Consider the following 16,177-nt stretch of genomic DNA (forward strand, 5'->3'; position numbering starts at 1 on the left):
ATCTACCAAGATTGAATCATGAAGAAATGGAAAATCTGAATAGACCTATAACTCACAAGGAAATTGAATCAGTAATCAAAAACCTCCCAAACAAAAGCCCAGAATCAGATGGCTTCACTGGGGAATTCTACAAAAACATTTAAAGGAGAATTAACACCAATTTTTCTCAAACTCTACCACAAAATTGAAGAGGTGGTAACTCTTCCTAATTCATTCTATGAAGCTGGCATTATCTTGATACCAAAGCCAAACACACTACCAAAAACAAAAGAAAAACAAAAAAGCCATATATACTACAATAATATCTTTTATTAACATTGATGCAAATTCTCAACAAACTAGTAGCAAGCCCAAATACAACAACATAGTAAAAGGATTGTACAATATGACCAAATAAGAGCTATTCCTATAATGCAAGGATGGCTCAATATATGAATATCAATCAATGTCATATGCCACATTAATAGAAGAAAAAAACACATTTGAAAAAACTCAAAACCATTTTATGGTAAACACTCTGAATAAACTAAGGATGGAAGAAAACTACCTCTAATCATGTAAGCCATATAGTAAAAACTTACTTTTTTTAACACTTAATTTTTTTTAAATTCTGCAGAACATTATCAGTGAACAACCTTAATTCTAGAAAGGAATTCAGAGGGGGGAGTCACTAGCCAACTATTTCAAGGCCAAACCTTGTCATTCAGGACCTTTGGCCCATACCACCCTTGGAGCTTTAAATATATCTATCAAAAGGTTTCTATGAGTGCACTTCTTACCATCACAATTGGAAAAGAAAACTAGAAATAAGCACCCCAATGGGATGACATCTTTCCAAGATTGAAACCTTTCTTTCTAAGAACAGAAACAAGCAAGGGCATCTGCATCCACTACTTCTATTCAACAGAGTCCTAGAAGTTCTAACCAGAGCTGTTAGGCAAGAAAAAGAAATAAAATCTACTCAAATTGGAAAAGAAGCAAAATTATCTCTGTTTGCAGGCAACACAATCTTATATGTAGAAAATCCTGAAGATTCCATTAAATATGATAGAGCTAATAAACAGATTTATTAAAATTATAGGATGCAAAATCTATACAAAAGTCAGCTGCATTTCTATAAACTAGCAATGAACAATCCAAAAGGGAATTGAGAAAAACATTCTATTTACACTAGCATCAAAGGAATATACTTAGGAATAAATTTAACCAAGGAGGCAAAAGACTGGTACAATCAAAGCTATAAAATATTGCTGACAGGAATTAAATTAGAGCTAAATAAATGGAAAGATATCCTATGTACATGGATTGAAATACCTAATAGTGTTGAGATACTAAAGTGATCTATAAACTCAGTGCAATTTCAATTAAAAATCCTAATGGTGTTTTCTTTTTTGCAGAAATAGAAGCAACCTAGGTGCCCATCAGTAAATGAATGGATCAAAAAATTATGGTACATATACACAATGGAATTTTATGAAGCAGAAAGAAAGAAGGAGCTCCTGCCCTTTGCAACAGCTTGGATGGAACTGGAGAGCATTATGCTGAGTGACATAAGCCAGGTGATGAAAGACAAATACCATATGATCTCACCATTAACAGGAAGCTAAATAACAAAATAAACAAGCAAGCAAAATAAAAACAACGACACTAAAATCGAGAACAGGGGGACAGCGACTGGAGGGGAGAGGGGAGGGAATTTCAGGGGAAAAAAAAGGAAGGATTTACAGGAACATGGACAACTTCTAAGGGGGGTGGAAAGGGGAGGGAGGTAGGGGGCACGGGGGTGGGGTGGACTGGGAGGGAGTAAAAGAAAGAATACTGTATTTGAAAAATAATTTTAAAATAAATTTAAAAAAGAGGAGAAGAAAAAAAAAGAAATAGAAGTCACCCAAAAATTCATATGGAATTTCAAGGAATCCTGGAAAGCCAGAATGTTACTAAAAAAAAATGTTGGTAGATACATTTTTATATCAAAACTTACTGTGAAGTTATAGCAATCAGGGTTGTGTGGTTATAGCATAAAGGTACAACTATAAACCTATGGAATAGAATAGATAACCCAGAATAAACCTTTGCATCTATGATCAAATCATATTAACTATGGTACACTGACCATTCCATAGGGAAAGAACAGTCTTCTCCATAAATGGTGCTAGGAAAATTGACTATCCACATGCAAAGGAGTAAGGTTAGAACCTTAGTTTACACCATATACAAAAATTAAATGGATCAAAGACCTAAACTTAAGAGCTAAAAAGTACAAAATTTTGGCAAAAAAAAATTAGGAAAAATCTTCATGACATTGGATTTGGAAATGATTTCTTGGATATGATGCAAAAACCACAAACAAAAAGAAAAAAGATAAATTGCAATTTATCAAAATTAAAAGCTGTATTCTTTAAATAAAACCATTAAAAAAGTAAAAACCCACAGAATGAGAGAAAATATTTGTAAATTATATATCTGATAAAGGATTAAAGTGCAGAAAGATAAAAATGCCTGCAGCTCAACAACAATGAAAAATAAACAACCCAATTTAAAATTAGGCAAGGAACTTAAATTAGGCAAGAAGATATACAAATGGCCAATAAGCACATAAAAATTATTAACACCATTAATCATTAGGGAGATTCAAATCAAAACAAGTAGATACTATTTCAAACCCATTAGAATGGCTATTATCAAAAACAAAACCCAGAAAGTAACATGTGTTGTCAAGGAACTGAAAACTTGGAACCCTCAAGTACTGCTAATGGGAATGTAGAATGTGCATCCACTGCAGGTAACAGCATGGCAGTTACTCAAAAAATTTAAATATAAAATTACCACTTCTGTGTATATAACCAAAAGAATTGAAAGTAAACATTTAAACAGGTGTTTGTACACCCATGGTCATATCAGCATTATTCACAATTGCCGGAAGTGGAAGCAACCCAAATGTCTGTGGACAAATGGATAAAACAAAACATCATATATACATGCAATGGAATATTATACAGCCTGAAAAAGTATAGAAGCTACAACATGGATAAATCCTGAAGACAGCATGCTAAGTGAATAAGGCAAACAAAAAAGAACAAACGTATTATTTCACATACCTAAGGTACCTAGAATAAGCAAATTTACAAAGACAGAAAGTATAGCAGTGGTTTCCAAGTGCTGGTAGATGAAGGAATGGGGAGTTACTATTTAATGAGTTTTAGAGTTTCAGTTTGAGAGGATGAAAATGTTCTAGAGACAGATGGTGGCAATGGTTTGCACTACATGGTCAATGTACCAAATGCCACTGAATTGTACACTTAAAATGGGTAAAATGGGAACATGTATGTTATGTATATTTTACCATGATAAAAATATTTTAAGAAGCAGTACAACTTACCATATCCATAGAAAATATAGATATGATTGACTCAATTGGTACAGAGAGAGCATTTGAAAAAAATTAATATCCATTCATGATAAAAACTAAGAAAACTAGCAACAGTAGTGAATTTCTTCAGGTATATGAAAGCAGTGGCTAAAAACCTACAGCCAACATTATACTGGAATTTTACTCTTTGAAATTGAGAACAAGTCAAGGATGCCTACTTTTATCAACCTCAGTTTTTAAGGGAAGCAAATAAATGTTTGTAGAAGGAAATATGAATAAATGTGTCATTTCCTATGTTCTGACAACCTAAACAATATTTACAGATGCCAAGCTAAGATATAAAGTAAGATATATTAGTTCACATAATGACATTATGGCCTGGAATTGAGGTATAGAAATGTCCTGTAGTTGTGAAACATTACCCATTTCTTCTTTTTTATAAGGCCTCCAAAGTATGAGCAAATAATTTTAAATAATCGGGATCATCACTTAACTCCTATCCTTAAAATGGACAAAAATTCAAGGCCTTGCCCTGTCCAAGAAGATACAATGGTATTATTTCTTTAACAATATGTCTTTGCCTTCCTTGAATATTAATATGATTTTTTAAGACTTTATTTATTTATTTTTAGAGAGAGGAGAAGGAAGGGAGAAATAGGGGGAGAGAAACATTGATGTATGAGAGAAATGTTGACCAGGTTGCCTCTCTCATGCCCCCATCTGGGAACCTGGCCCACAAGCCAGGCATGCATCCTGACTGGGAGTTGAACCAGCAACACTAAGGTTTGTGGGATGACACCCAACCCACTGAGCCACACCAGTCATGGCTGAATATGACTTTTTAAATCAAATTGTCAAGATATGCCACTGAAGATACTAAAAAAAAATAGGCAAGGCAATTATTTTACTAGGGCAGTGATCTCAATGGGAGCTTCCAGTATAAGCAAATTCGTGAGCTGGAATTCTCTCCCTGTGTGTGTTACCTTCAAAGCAGAGGACTCTGTCTTTACAGAAAATTGTGTATTTCACCAGTCAGCCTGTGAACAACATTTATGAATACTTACTATGTATGTCAAAATGTAGAAATCATTTGTTATATACTGTGCAGCAATACTAAAGAAACAACGACAGAAACACCATCTGTGTGACAGAATTAGAGAAGGAAGTATACCAACAAAGATAATTTGCCAAGGAACCAAAGTTTAACTCTGAGCACCAGAGTCCAACCATTCCACACCCCCATTGTTACCACCTGGTCCAAGGCCCACCATCCTTCTTCTGCTTCTACCCTTGCTATCCTAGAGGCCAGGGAAGATTCAAGTCATATGTGTCACCCCTCTTTTTAAGACTTTTTAATGCAAAAGCCCCCCATTTCTGTCAATGTAAAATGTGGCAGACTAGGGATAAAACAAGGTCTACCACTGACACTATTATATCCTACATCACTGGTCATTCTAAAGATGGGCGGGTGCTTCCTGAATATAGCATGAAAGCCCCACAGTTCAGGGGGTGGATCCCTCCCGAAGAATCGCACACCAGTCCTGCTAGATCTCTCCTCAGTAATCAAGATTGCAATTATCCATAGGGGACCCATTCACCTGTCCCTTTCTCCATGAGTTTTCTTTCAATGAAGGCTCTTTCCGATGCTTGAGGTGTTTGAAAATGCAGTTCATGTGCTTTTATACAGTGCAAAGCTTATTTTTAACCTTACCATATATCTCAAAAAACACATTAAGTCATTTTTAGCTAAGGCATAAACAGAGTTTGTTATCACCCTGTATATCTCTAAATGTGTCTGCATAGGTCAAACATTAGACACCTACCTGACAACTATAGTTGACATTGGAGGATCATTTATGGTTTTGCTCAAAAAGTGGCATTTCTTCCACCCATGATTTGCATTGTTGATGGCTTTTCTTTTCTGCAGGGACATACTGCTTGGATTTGGGGTCAGATTAATCTCTTTTGGAAACTGATGTCTTGCTAAGATCCTTTCTAAGCCAGAGAGTTCAGAATTCTCACCTGGTAATAGAGTAAGCATCACTTAATTCAGTGTTCCTCTCCATTTTTGCATAGCAAGGGTAATATGACATTAATTTGAGAGGGGATATTTATGCTACTTGATAATTGCTATGCAGCTCTTGCACTCCATCACTGCAAAAATATTGCTGAACAACATCTACACCTTAGTCTGGTCCTAAACATCTAATAAACACAGCAAATGAGTAAATGAATGAATGAACACATCCTCTTGTACTACCACAAATACTGAAGGTTATTGTCCAATTTCCCAAACTAATGGCCAGTTAATGTACAATAATTTTTATTTTTAGAGATACAACATTTTGCATTTGCATAACATCCACGGGTTCACATTGACCTCAATTGGCCCCTAACCAAATTACCCATCGGCAATGAGACAAAAAGCTTTGCCAGAATACAATTCAGTACACTGTTTTCTTCAACAGAACAGTCTTGCTACAAGAAAAAAAGAGAGGAAAGGAAGCAAGGAGGGAGGGGGGGAGGGAAGGAGGAAGGAAAGGAAGGAAGGAAGGAAAGGGAAGGGGGGGGGGAGGGGAGGAAGGAAGGAAGGAAAGAAAGAAAAGTGTTGGGAGCCGACAAACAGCTGTTCCTTGGCACAGTCGGGATGGAGCAAAGGCAACTGTGGCTGGATTTCCTGTCTGTCTCTCCTTGCATGTTTGTCTTTGCAATTAATAGGTGGTAGGATTTTTAGACACCTGTATTTCAGGCCCAATGATCCACAGAATTCCAGTAAAGTTGTACAAAATGATTTATTGGCCATGGAACAAAAGTCCCCCCTGATGGGGTAGCCCGTGAACATCTAAAAGTTGATGGAGTAACAGCCCCTCCTCTAGCCTGGACAGGAATATATATTAATGGAATTAGACAAGTAAAGAAGCAGGGGAAGTTAACTATTACAAACTAAGCACATAGGAACAATTACTAAGGAGTTAGAGTCCAAAGTACATAAAGAAAGATTCTAGACAAGATAGATAGCTAAGTTAGACACCACAAAGTCCTTGTAATAAATTTTCTATAATCGCTGTTCAGTCTAGCATATCCTTTTGACCCATGCCAAATTCTGAGAACTTTAATAAACATGTATTCATCAATAAGACATTTAAAACTCCGTACATACGGCTATTTCTAATTGTCTGATTAATGGCTCTCCTGGTCAAAATAACCTTTGTTTAACATAATCTGTGGAATTTCCTGTTCTTTTCCTAGTTACCTCTGTACTGATTTTTTTCTGCTTAACTGATCATGCCATGCACCTGTTCCTTTAATGTCATGTAACAATTTCTATAAAAATAAAGCTTAAATCAAACTCTGAGAGTTCGGTCAGACCCACAGAGACTGGCTGTTCTCCAGCATCCAATTGGGTGTCTGACTCTTCATTCATCACCTGCACCATCCATCCTTCAGGGACCCTGAGACCTGCCGAGGCTGGACCCCAGCAGGAAAGAATCAGTTGAATTACATTGTATGTTTAATGACATAGTTGACTGATATTGTAGTGTAAACTTCTTATCTCTTTGCCAAGGGCTAACACTTTGAGAACAAAAGCCAGTTTGCAGGCTATGTTATGAGTAACTCAGCAATTCATTTGGGTGTATTATAAAATAAAAGAGCTGTCATAAACCTAATACAAGAACAGAAGCTGAGCACTGGAGAGAGTCAAGGTGACCCTAGACAGGAACTAGATCAGAACTCATCCAGCCCCTGTTTTTCCTCAGGCTGAACCACTGATGATCCCTCCCAGACAGGGCAATTGGCAGAGACCCCAAAGAACCAAGAACTGGCGCAAGGGACATAGCTCAGCAATCTGACCAAATGATATATTGACTTGACGGATGGATCCTTAGGGCCCAAAAACCACTCCAAGTAAGTCAAGAGCAGGATTGTAATCTAAGGTTCCTGTCAAGCCTGGCTCAGACAGTTCCCACATACTGCTCTTAGCAGGTTATTAGTTCAGTGATCACACAGCTGGGGCACCTGGAAGCTCTCACTGGCACACTTGAACAATAAGAAGAGCATACGGTTTGCTTTGGTTGTCAGAATTTCATAGCAAAATTTCATACTTAACTAAATTAATTAACCAAATCCAGTTAAAATAATTTTTTTGCCTCAAATGAATGTTTTGATTGTCTTGTTGTAAAGACAGACATATTTTTTTTTGAATTTTTTTTTATTTAGTTATTTTTCAAGTACAGTTTTTTGTCTATTTTTCCCATCCCAGCCTCCCCTGCCCCTTGCTCCCCACCTCCCTCCCATTTCCACCCCCTTAGTTCTCGTCCATGTGTCCTTCCTATTTGTTCCCCCAAATCCCTCCCCCATTTTCCCCTTAACTTCCCTTCCTTCTCCCCTCTGGTCACTATCCCCTTGTTCTATATTTCAGTGTCTTTGTTTTTTTTTTTCTGCTTGCTTGTTTGTTTTGTTGTTTAGCTTCCTGTTAAAGGTGAGATCATATGGTATTTGTCTTTCAACCCCTGGCTTATTTCACTCAGCATAATGCTTTCCAGTTCCATCCATGTTGTTGCAAAAGGTAGTAGCTCCTTCTTTCTCTAAGACAGACATATTTTAATATAGTATACTGCCTTGAATTCTTTTTGTAAGCAACTAGGGGTAAATTAGAAAGAAAAAATGACATTTACAAATTCTCAGTCTCCAGTGTGAATAATGATATTCAGTCCTGCGCACACACCAAAGTTAGATGAAAACCCAGAACTCAGTTTGAATGTTTAATTGGCTCTTACAGCCCACTTTATTTGAAATTATAAGCACATTTCCTGGTTTTGAAAGAAAATGTGGTAAGCATAGGGGCACCTCAAGAGATTTTTAGAAGTCAAATAATTTTGATTGTCAATTTATAGTTGAAAGTTTGGAGATATTGAACTGTAAGCTATCTGAGTGGTTTTTTTAAAAGTTTTTATTTTAATGTGTGGAATACAATAAATACATGGTTGTTGGATGAATGGATAAAAGAATGGATGGATAAATTAGTAATCATGATACAAATCAGCATAGGTAAGGTTTATAAACCAGTACACAAGCCATTGCAAGTGTGTGTGAGCGTGTGTGTGAGCATGTGTGTGCCTGTGTGTATTTGTGTGTATATTTTCCAGAGACAGTAAAATGGGTAATTTAAAACTTCCGTCTTTAAGGTGATGTTACTTTTTAAAAAAAACTTAAAATATCTATAAACTAAATATATGCTATTACAGTTGTCCCAAATTTTCTGCCTTTGCCCCTCCTCCACCCAGCCTCCCCCACTCCCTCAGGCAATCCCCACACTGTTGTCCATGTCTATGGGTCATGCATATATGTCCTTTGGCTACTCTATTCCCTATGCTGTACTTCACATCCCCATGCCTATTCTGTAACTACCAGTGGCACTTCTCAGTTCCTTCACCCCTTTTGCCCATTCCCCATCCCCCCTCCCATCTGGCAACCATCACAATGCTCTCTGTATCTATGATTCCGTTTCTCTTCTGCTTGTTCATTTATTTTGTTTTTTTAGATTGCATTGTCAAAAAATATGTATTTGTTGCCATTTTGTTGTTCATAGTTTTGATCTTCTTAAAGAAGACCCTTTAATATTTCATATAATGCTGCCTTGGTGATGATGAGACACTTTAGCTTTTTCTTATCTGGGAAACTCTTTATCTGTTCTTTGATTTTAAGTGATAGCTTTGCTGGGTAGAGTAATCTTGGTTGTAGGTCCTTCCTGTTCATCACCTTGCATATTTCTTGAATATCCATTCTGGCCTGCAAAATTTCTTTTGAGAAATCAGCTGACAGTCTTATGCTGGCTCCCTGTAGATAATTAACTGCTCTTCTCTTGCTGCTTTTAAGATTCTATGTCTTTAAACTTTGGTGTTTTAATTATGATGTGTCTTGGTATAGGCCTCTTTGGGTCCATCTTGTTTGGGACTCTGTGCTTCCTGGATGTGTATGTCTACTTACCTTCACCAATTTAGGGAAGTCATTTTTTTCACACAGGTTTCCAATTTATTTCTCTCTTTCTTCTCCTTCCAGCACCCGCACGATATGAATGTTGATATGCTTAAAGTTGTCTCAAAGGCTGCTTTCACTACCATTTTTTTGGATTCTTATTCTTCTTACTGTTTTGATTGTTTGTTTTTTGCCTCCTTCTATTCTAAAGCATTGATTTTATTCTTAGCTTCATCCATTCTATTGTTGACTCCCTGTAAATTGTTACTTTAATTAGTGTATCCTCTATTTCTGACTAGATCTTTTTTATGCTGTTGAGGTCCTCACTAAGTTCCTTGAGCATCCTTATAAACACTACTTTTCAACTCTGCATCTAGCAGCTTCCTTGCCTATATTTTGTTTAGTTCTTTTTCTGGAGTTTTGTTATGATCTTTAACTTGGGCCATGTTTGTCTCCTCGTTTTTGCAGACTCCCTGTGGTTGTTTCTATGTCACAGGTAGAGCTCCTATGGCCCCTGTCTTGACAGCATGGCCTAATGTAGTAGGTGTCCTGTAGGGTCCAGTGGCACAGCCTCCTCTATTACACAAGCTGGGTACTCGAGGTGCACCCGCTGTGTGGGCTGTGTACACCCTCCTGTTGTAGTTGAGCCTTGATGGCTGTTGGTGTGCCCAAGGTTAGCCAATGCCTGTGTTCTGTCTGGGGCCACACAGCATAAGCTACAAAGCATTCTGCAGATGACTGCTATTTGTTGGGCTTAGAGGTGCCCAAGTGAGGCTAGGATGTGAACCAAGGCTGGCTGTTGTTAGTGTCAGTCCTGGGGCAACTTAACAAGAAGCTCACTGAAGTCAGATGCTTCTTATTAGAGAAAATTTAGGAAAATCTAAAGCATGAGCCAAGATAAGCCATTCACATGAAGAAGCCACTGGAAATAGCCTGGGTAGGCGCAAAATTTGGATGGGGCAGGGCCTCAGGGGTTCACCAGGGTTGGGAAAATAATGTGAACAGGTTGATGGAGTCTCAGATATAGCGCCTGCCTGATGGCTCTGTGGTTCTGTTGGGTCGGGGCTTAGGTAAGGAACAATGGCCTCTGCCAGCACTTCTGTCTGGGAGAAGGCTGTCTCCAGTTCTTACCCTGAGGTCAGACAATTCAGATTCTTCCCATGTGTCTCTGATGTCTTCCAATCTGATGCCCCCATCCTGGAGCTCAGAGAGAGTAAGTCTGAATAAGTTTGTGTGGACGCCCCTTAAAAGAAACTGCCAGACAGTCCAGCAGTTTCTGTCTCCCACCATCTCAATTCCTGCTGGGTTTTATAGCCAAAAGTTATGGCAAGTTCTCTTCCTGGCATTGGAACCCCAGGTTGAGTGGTATGATGTGGGGCTGGGACCCTTTTGATCTGTTACTTTTGTACCTCATAATGGTCTTCACTGTGTGAATAGAAGTCATGGATTTGGTGGACTGTCAGCACACAAAGTTGCCCCATCTGTTTCCTCTCCAAGCCCACTCACTCTGTGGGAGTCACTCTTCCTGCCTTCGGGGGCTCTCCCTGCATGTCCCCACCCTCCAGGTAAGCAACCTCCCAAAGTATTTTGTGGGGCGGGGAAGCAGCAAATTAACCAAGAGAGGTACTTTCTTAAACATTAAAAACAACAAAGAAAAAGCTTTAAACATCCTCCCACTCCCTACTTTCTGGTTTGGTGCCAGCTAATTATTTAGAAAACTATTAGGGAAAATCTACTAAACATCATAAGGCCAGTACTGAGCAGATCTCAACATAACCCCTCACATTGTGGTACTGGGGCCTGAGGGAGAGGAGGAGCAGGCTCTCTTGCAGAGTCTTATGAATTTTGGAGACAATTATATGGACAGCAGTATATCTAAATCCATATAGTGCAATGGATCCTCATTTCTCAGTTATATGTTGTTCTTATGATTTAACTTTGCTATTATTTAAAATACAGAGGAAAAACCCGGGTTTTTAGCAATGAATCTTTCATTATTTTTTCTTTCTTTTTGTAATGGCTCTGGGTAACAAATGCAGATTAACAAAGGCAAAACTTCCCTGAATATGAAGAGGCAGGTGGTGGGGAGGTATAGAATTTAATTTGAGGCCAGGTGAAATTTCTACTAGAAGGAAGGCTTTAGACACAGTGAGGAATTGGTATCCATTATTGAATTCATATCCTGATGGATGAAAGTGATAAATAGGGTCATCACTTAGGGATTCACCTTCAAGGCAATTGCTATACATTTAGAAGTGGAATTTTGGAAATGAAGCAGCTTTTTAGTGGAGAACTTAGGGCCTCAAAGTCTAATGTCCGCTCAGTGACCGGATTACGCCTTAGGTGGCACAGACTCAAAACTCAGAAAAAACATTTCTTCCCCCAGAATGCCATTCCCCTTTACCGAATTTACTCGCGCACTTCTATAGACTGGCTTCCACCACAGCACAGGATGACTGCAGCCAAACACCAAACAAAGACATAGGAACAGCAATGGGCAGCACTTTTACATGGTAGGAACACAGCCAGTTGCTAAAGGTGTATCAATACTTATTAGGAACTACACTGAGAGGCTAAGGGAAGAAAAGCTAAGTCATTTCTTGAACATCAATGCGTTTTCAATTTTTAAATTACACTTTAATTGCAAAAATACATGCAGAGATTTCTACTGAAGTAAATGAAATCAAACGACTGAAATATAAACATACATAGTCAAAGAAAAAGTCCTCCTTCCTCCGATCTCTCTCCTTTCTGCAGAGGAAGCACTGGTCTGAATCTGGAGGGTCTCTTTTCAGAACTTTTCTCTGCCTTTACATACGTATTAGTACATACAAGCATATGGTCTTTTGGCATGAATAGAATCCTTGTTTTTTATTTTGCAGTTTAAAAAATTCTATAGTGTGTTTTACATATATTTTGATGTTAGCCTTCTTTTTCATAGATTCTACAGTATGGATGTAGCAGTGTATTTACTCACTCTGTCATTGACACTGGTCTATCCTCAGTTTCTGTCATTATAAACAATGCTTTCAACACATACCCCATTCTTGCATCTGTGTGCACACGTGTGAGCGCTTCTCTAGGGCACTAACTAGAAGTGGAATTGCCAAGTTGACAGACATGCTTAAGTAAGGATATGTTAAAATACGAATTTTTCTGTTGTCTCTGTATTGTACTAAGGCCACAATGCCTAATAAAAAAATCCAGTAGGCCCTGTCCAGTGTGACTCAGTTGGTTGGACATCATCCTGCAAAGCGAAAGATTACAGGTTCAATTCCTAGTCAGGGCACATGCTTGGGATGCAGATTCAGCCCCAAGTCAGGGCATGTATGAGAGGCAACCAATTGATGTTTCTCTCTCATATCAATGTTTCTCTCCCTCTCTTCCTCTCTCCTTTCCCCTCTCTCTATAAATAAATAAATAAAAATCTTTTAAAAAATCTAGTAGGTGCCACATACCCACCTATGCACAACATACCCATCTCTATAAGAAAAGGCTTTCAAACCTTCAGAGCACATGAAGATTTCTTTAGAGTTATTGCAGTGCTGTGTACTGTAGCATCTCTCTACCTCCTGGCAAATGAAGGTACTGGGCTGTGTCCTCTAACATCTAATTTATTAGGTTTTAGGGCGGCCATAACATAGCACTACAAACTAGGTGGCTTAAAAGAACACATTTATTGTCTCATAGCTCTGGAGGCTAGAAGTCCAAAGACAAGGCGGTGTTGTCAAGCCTACATTCCCTCTGAAACCCCTAGGAGAGAATCTGTCCTTGCCTCCCCTCGTTTCCACCGTCTGCTGGCAGTCCCTCGTGTGCCTCTACTGACAGACTCTGCTTCTGCTGTCACATGGCCATCTTCTCCCTGTGTGGCTCTCTCTTCTTATATGGACCACTCTCACTGGATGAAGAGCCCACCCTATTCCAGTATCTCATCTTAACTTAATTATATCTGCACTTCTATAAACATCCTGTTTCCAAATAAGGTCACATTCGGGAGAGCTGGGAGTTAGGACTTCAACGCATCTTTTGGGGACACAATTCAAGCTCTAATAAAGTCTCTTAAATGGTCGGGACCACAGCTGCCTGTGGCCATGGAGAAAAGAGGTCAGTGTTAGAAGCCAGAGTACTTTCACCAAGTGAGTAAAGACATGGAGGAGAGGGGTGCAAATTTTCCATGAGGTGTATGTGAATTCCCCTGGAAAGTAGTTGGTTTTGAGTCATCTTGAATAGCATCTCAAGGGGGCTTTGTCCTAAGGGTGAGACAGCTCATGGTAAAATAGAGTGGAAGCGTATCATGCCAAAGGTGGGAGGACTGGAGGTAAAAAGGGTAGAAAGCAGAAGGCAGTCAAGAGAGAGACCTCTGGCAATAAGAAATTGCGAAGAACCCACACAAATACCAGAGAAGAAAAGGTTAGATCTTGAAAGCTGCCGCCCCTAGAGAGCACGATGACAGTCTGATACTTCACAGTCAAGAAAAAACTTTCCAGTTCCTCCCACCTCACCCTTGTCAACCTAACAGTAGCCAGGGAGAGAGGGGGCAGAACAAGAAAAAGTAACCCGATATACCACCAGGCTTACTCCAGTTTCTAAGTTTAAATCAGGCCTGAGCAGTGGGGAGCAGAGAGATTTTAAATTTGATGACAGTAAGGAATTTGGATATGAGTGGACTTTTTATTATTTGAATATGAACAGGAAAGCTATAAGAACTGCTTATGATTTCCCATCCAAAGGTGATGAGTAAAGATCAACATAGTAGGTTGGTCAAAGGGGAAGTTTTGAGAAAGAAAAAACTATTTTTGTCTCTATTTTACTAAGTCCAACTCATTCAATAAGTCAATACCATACATTTTAACTTTGAGAAAGACTTGGGAATTATTTAAAAAAAACAATCAATTAACATGCCACTTATTTTGAGAATAGTTATTCCCCCACATGTTCCTTATTATTGATCTTTTAAATTTGACCAGTATGATGACCTAAGAACATCTCCCTGACTAATCTTTTACTTCTTGATTACCATGTATTTGAACACCTTCATGCTTATTTAAGATTTGAATTTCATTTGTGAACTGCCTTTCTATAACATTTATCTATTCTGTTGGGCTGCTTATATTTCTCTTGATGATTTTTATATAATCTCTAGTGAAATCTGGATAGAGGGATTGATTCATAATATTGTGGATTTAGGAATTAGGGACTGATCAGAATACAAATGGCTGAATTTGCCACGATGTTTTAAAATTACCCCAAATACCTGCAATCTTACCTGGGGTCTGTGTTTGCATCATTGTGACAGCTGCTATTTTGTCTTCTAGGCTCAGGGGCACAGGTGGCTACTATCTACATTTGTCCTTCATTTAAGCATGAACAGTTCCAGAGGCAAGCTCCACCAGTTCTTCAGATCAATCTGGCTATCTGCCCTGATGGAATTTCAGAATGGTGGGCAACTCCAAATTGCAGCAAGTGAAAGTTGCTTCTAATCCTCAGGGGATATACTTAGCTTGTCTCTGGAGTGGTATAATCCTGGCAGTAGGAGGAAGGAGTAGTAGGGAATAGAGCCAAGGAATAAACTTCAAAGTTTGAAATCACTGATCCTAAAATCAAATCTAAAACTGAAATTGTAAATTTAGTGGTACTTCCCACTTAACCTCCTTTCCCTATTTCCATGGAAAAGGAATGCTTTCCCTAAAGAAGAGTGAGAGACCTATCTTGATTCATAAAAGGAATGTGAAGTGACAGTGGAGTCAGTGCATGGGTAAAGTCCACAGTAAGCTCTAAGAACTGGGGCCCTGGAATGATGAGTATGAATGCAGCCAAGGATTTCAAGGACTGAGCACACCTACAATGTAAAAATAAGGTCTTACTCATGGCTAAGAGAAGAGGCAGCTGTACCAAGATACTAAAAACTTACTATAAAGAGTTCACACTCACCCTTTACCTACATACATTTTTGTTTGTCCTGTTCAGTCCTGTAGGAATAAAGCATCTCCAGACGATGATTTGGAAGCAGCTTGTGAAGGTGAGATAGGGTCTCAAAGGTGTGATGCAGAATTTCAGGGTGGTCATAGTTTTTAGGTGTCTTACATTTGTCAAGAAGTGGAAGTTTCACCACAGTTTGATTGTTTTGGGCAGATGCCATGATGACCCACTGAGTTACAGAGAAGAACAAATAGAGAATCTGAAGAGTGAAGCCCCTTGCAATTGTTCTCTCTCCAAGCTTTTCTCCATCTCCAAGAAGATACCATGCAATCTATTTCCTAGTCTCTGATTGCTTAGCATTCTGAGAGTCACAATGGCCCAGACCCTAGCCTGGAACTCTGAGCGCTCATCCTGCATCTTCAAACCTGAGGAATTCGGCCTGTCAAAAAATATCTTGTCAGTAGATTTTAGGCAGAAACTCTGGTTTTCTGTCTGGACATGGACAGTGTCTGAGGAAAATAGAGTGCTTTCCTAAAAGAAAGAGGGAAATAGGTGTGTACTCATCCAGTGTTATTTTCCCTTCTGGCATTTAGAAGCTGTAAACCCTGCGTGTATATAATTAAGGCTCCACAGCCCTGAGGGATAGTGGTTACATCAATACAATTCTGGAGCAGAACTTTGGACCGCTTCATTATCAAAAAGTGAAGAAATGTCCAGATTAACACAGGTAAGCCACTAAACTGCATCTTATTCTCTTACCCAAATTAACACCAAGGAAATAATGTAAATGATCAAAAATGCTCAACTCTAGCTTTACTGGTAAAAGCTATTCTTCATTGAGGACCAAAAAGAAGACAGTAGAAGTATCATATCATCTTAAATCACCACACTTGATAGCACATTCCCAAGCAA

The sequence above is a fragment of the Artibeus jamaicensis genome, unplaced genomic scaffold, assembly GCF_021234435.1.
Source record: "Artibeus jamaicensis isolate MK-2021 breed Jamaican fruit bat unplaced genomic scaffold, CSHL_Jam_final contig_482, whole genome shotgun sequence".
NCBI classification, from domain to species: domain Eukaryota; kingdom Metazoa; phylum Chordata; class Mammalia; order Chiroptera; family Phyllostomidae; genus Artibeus; species Artibeus jamaicensis.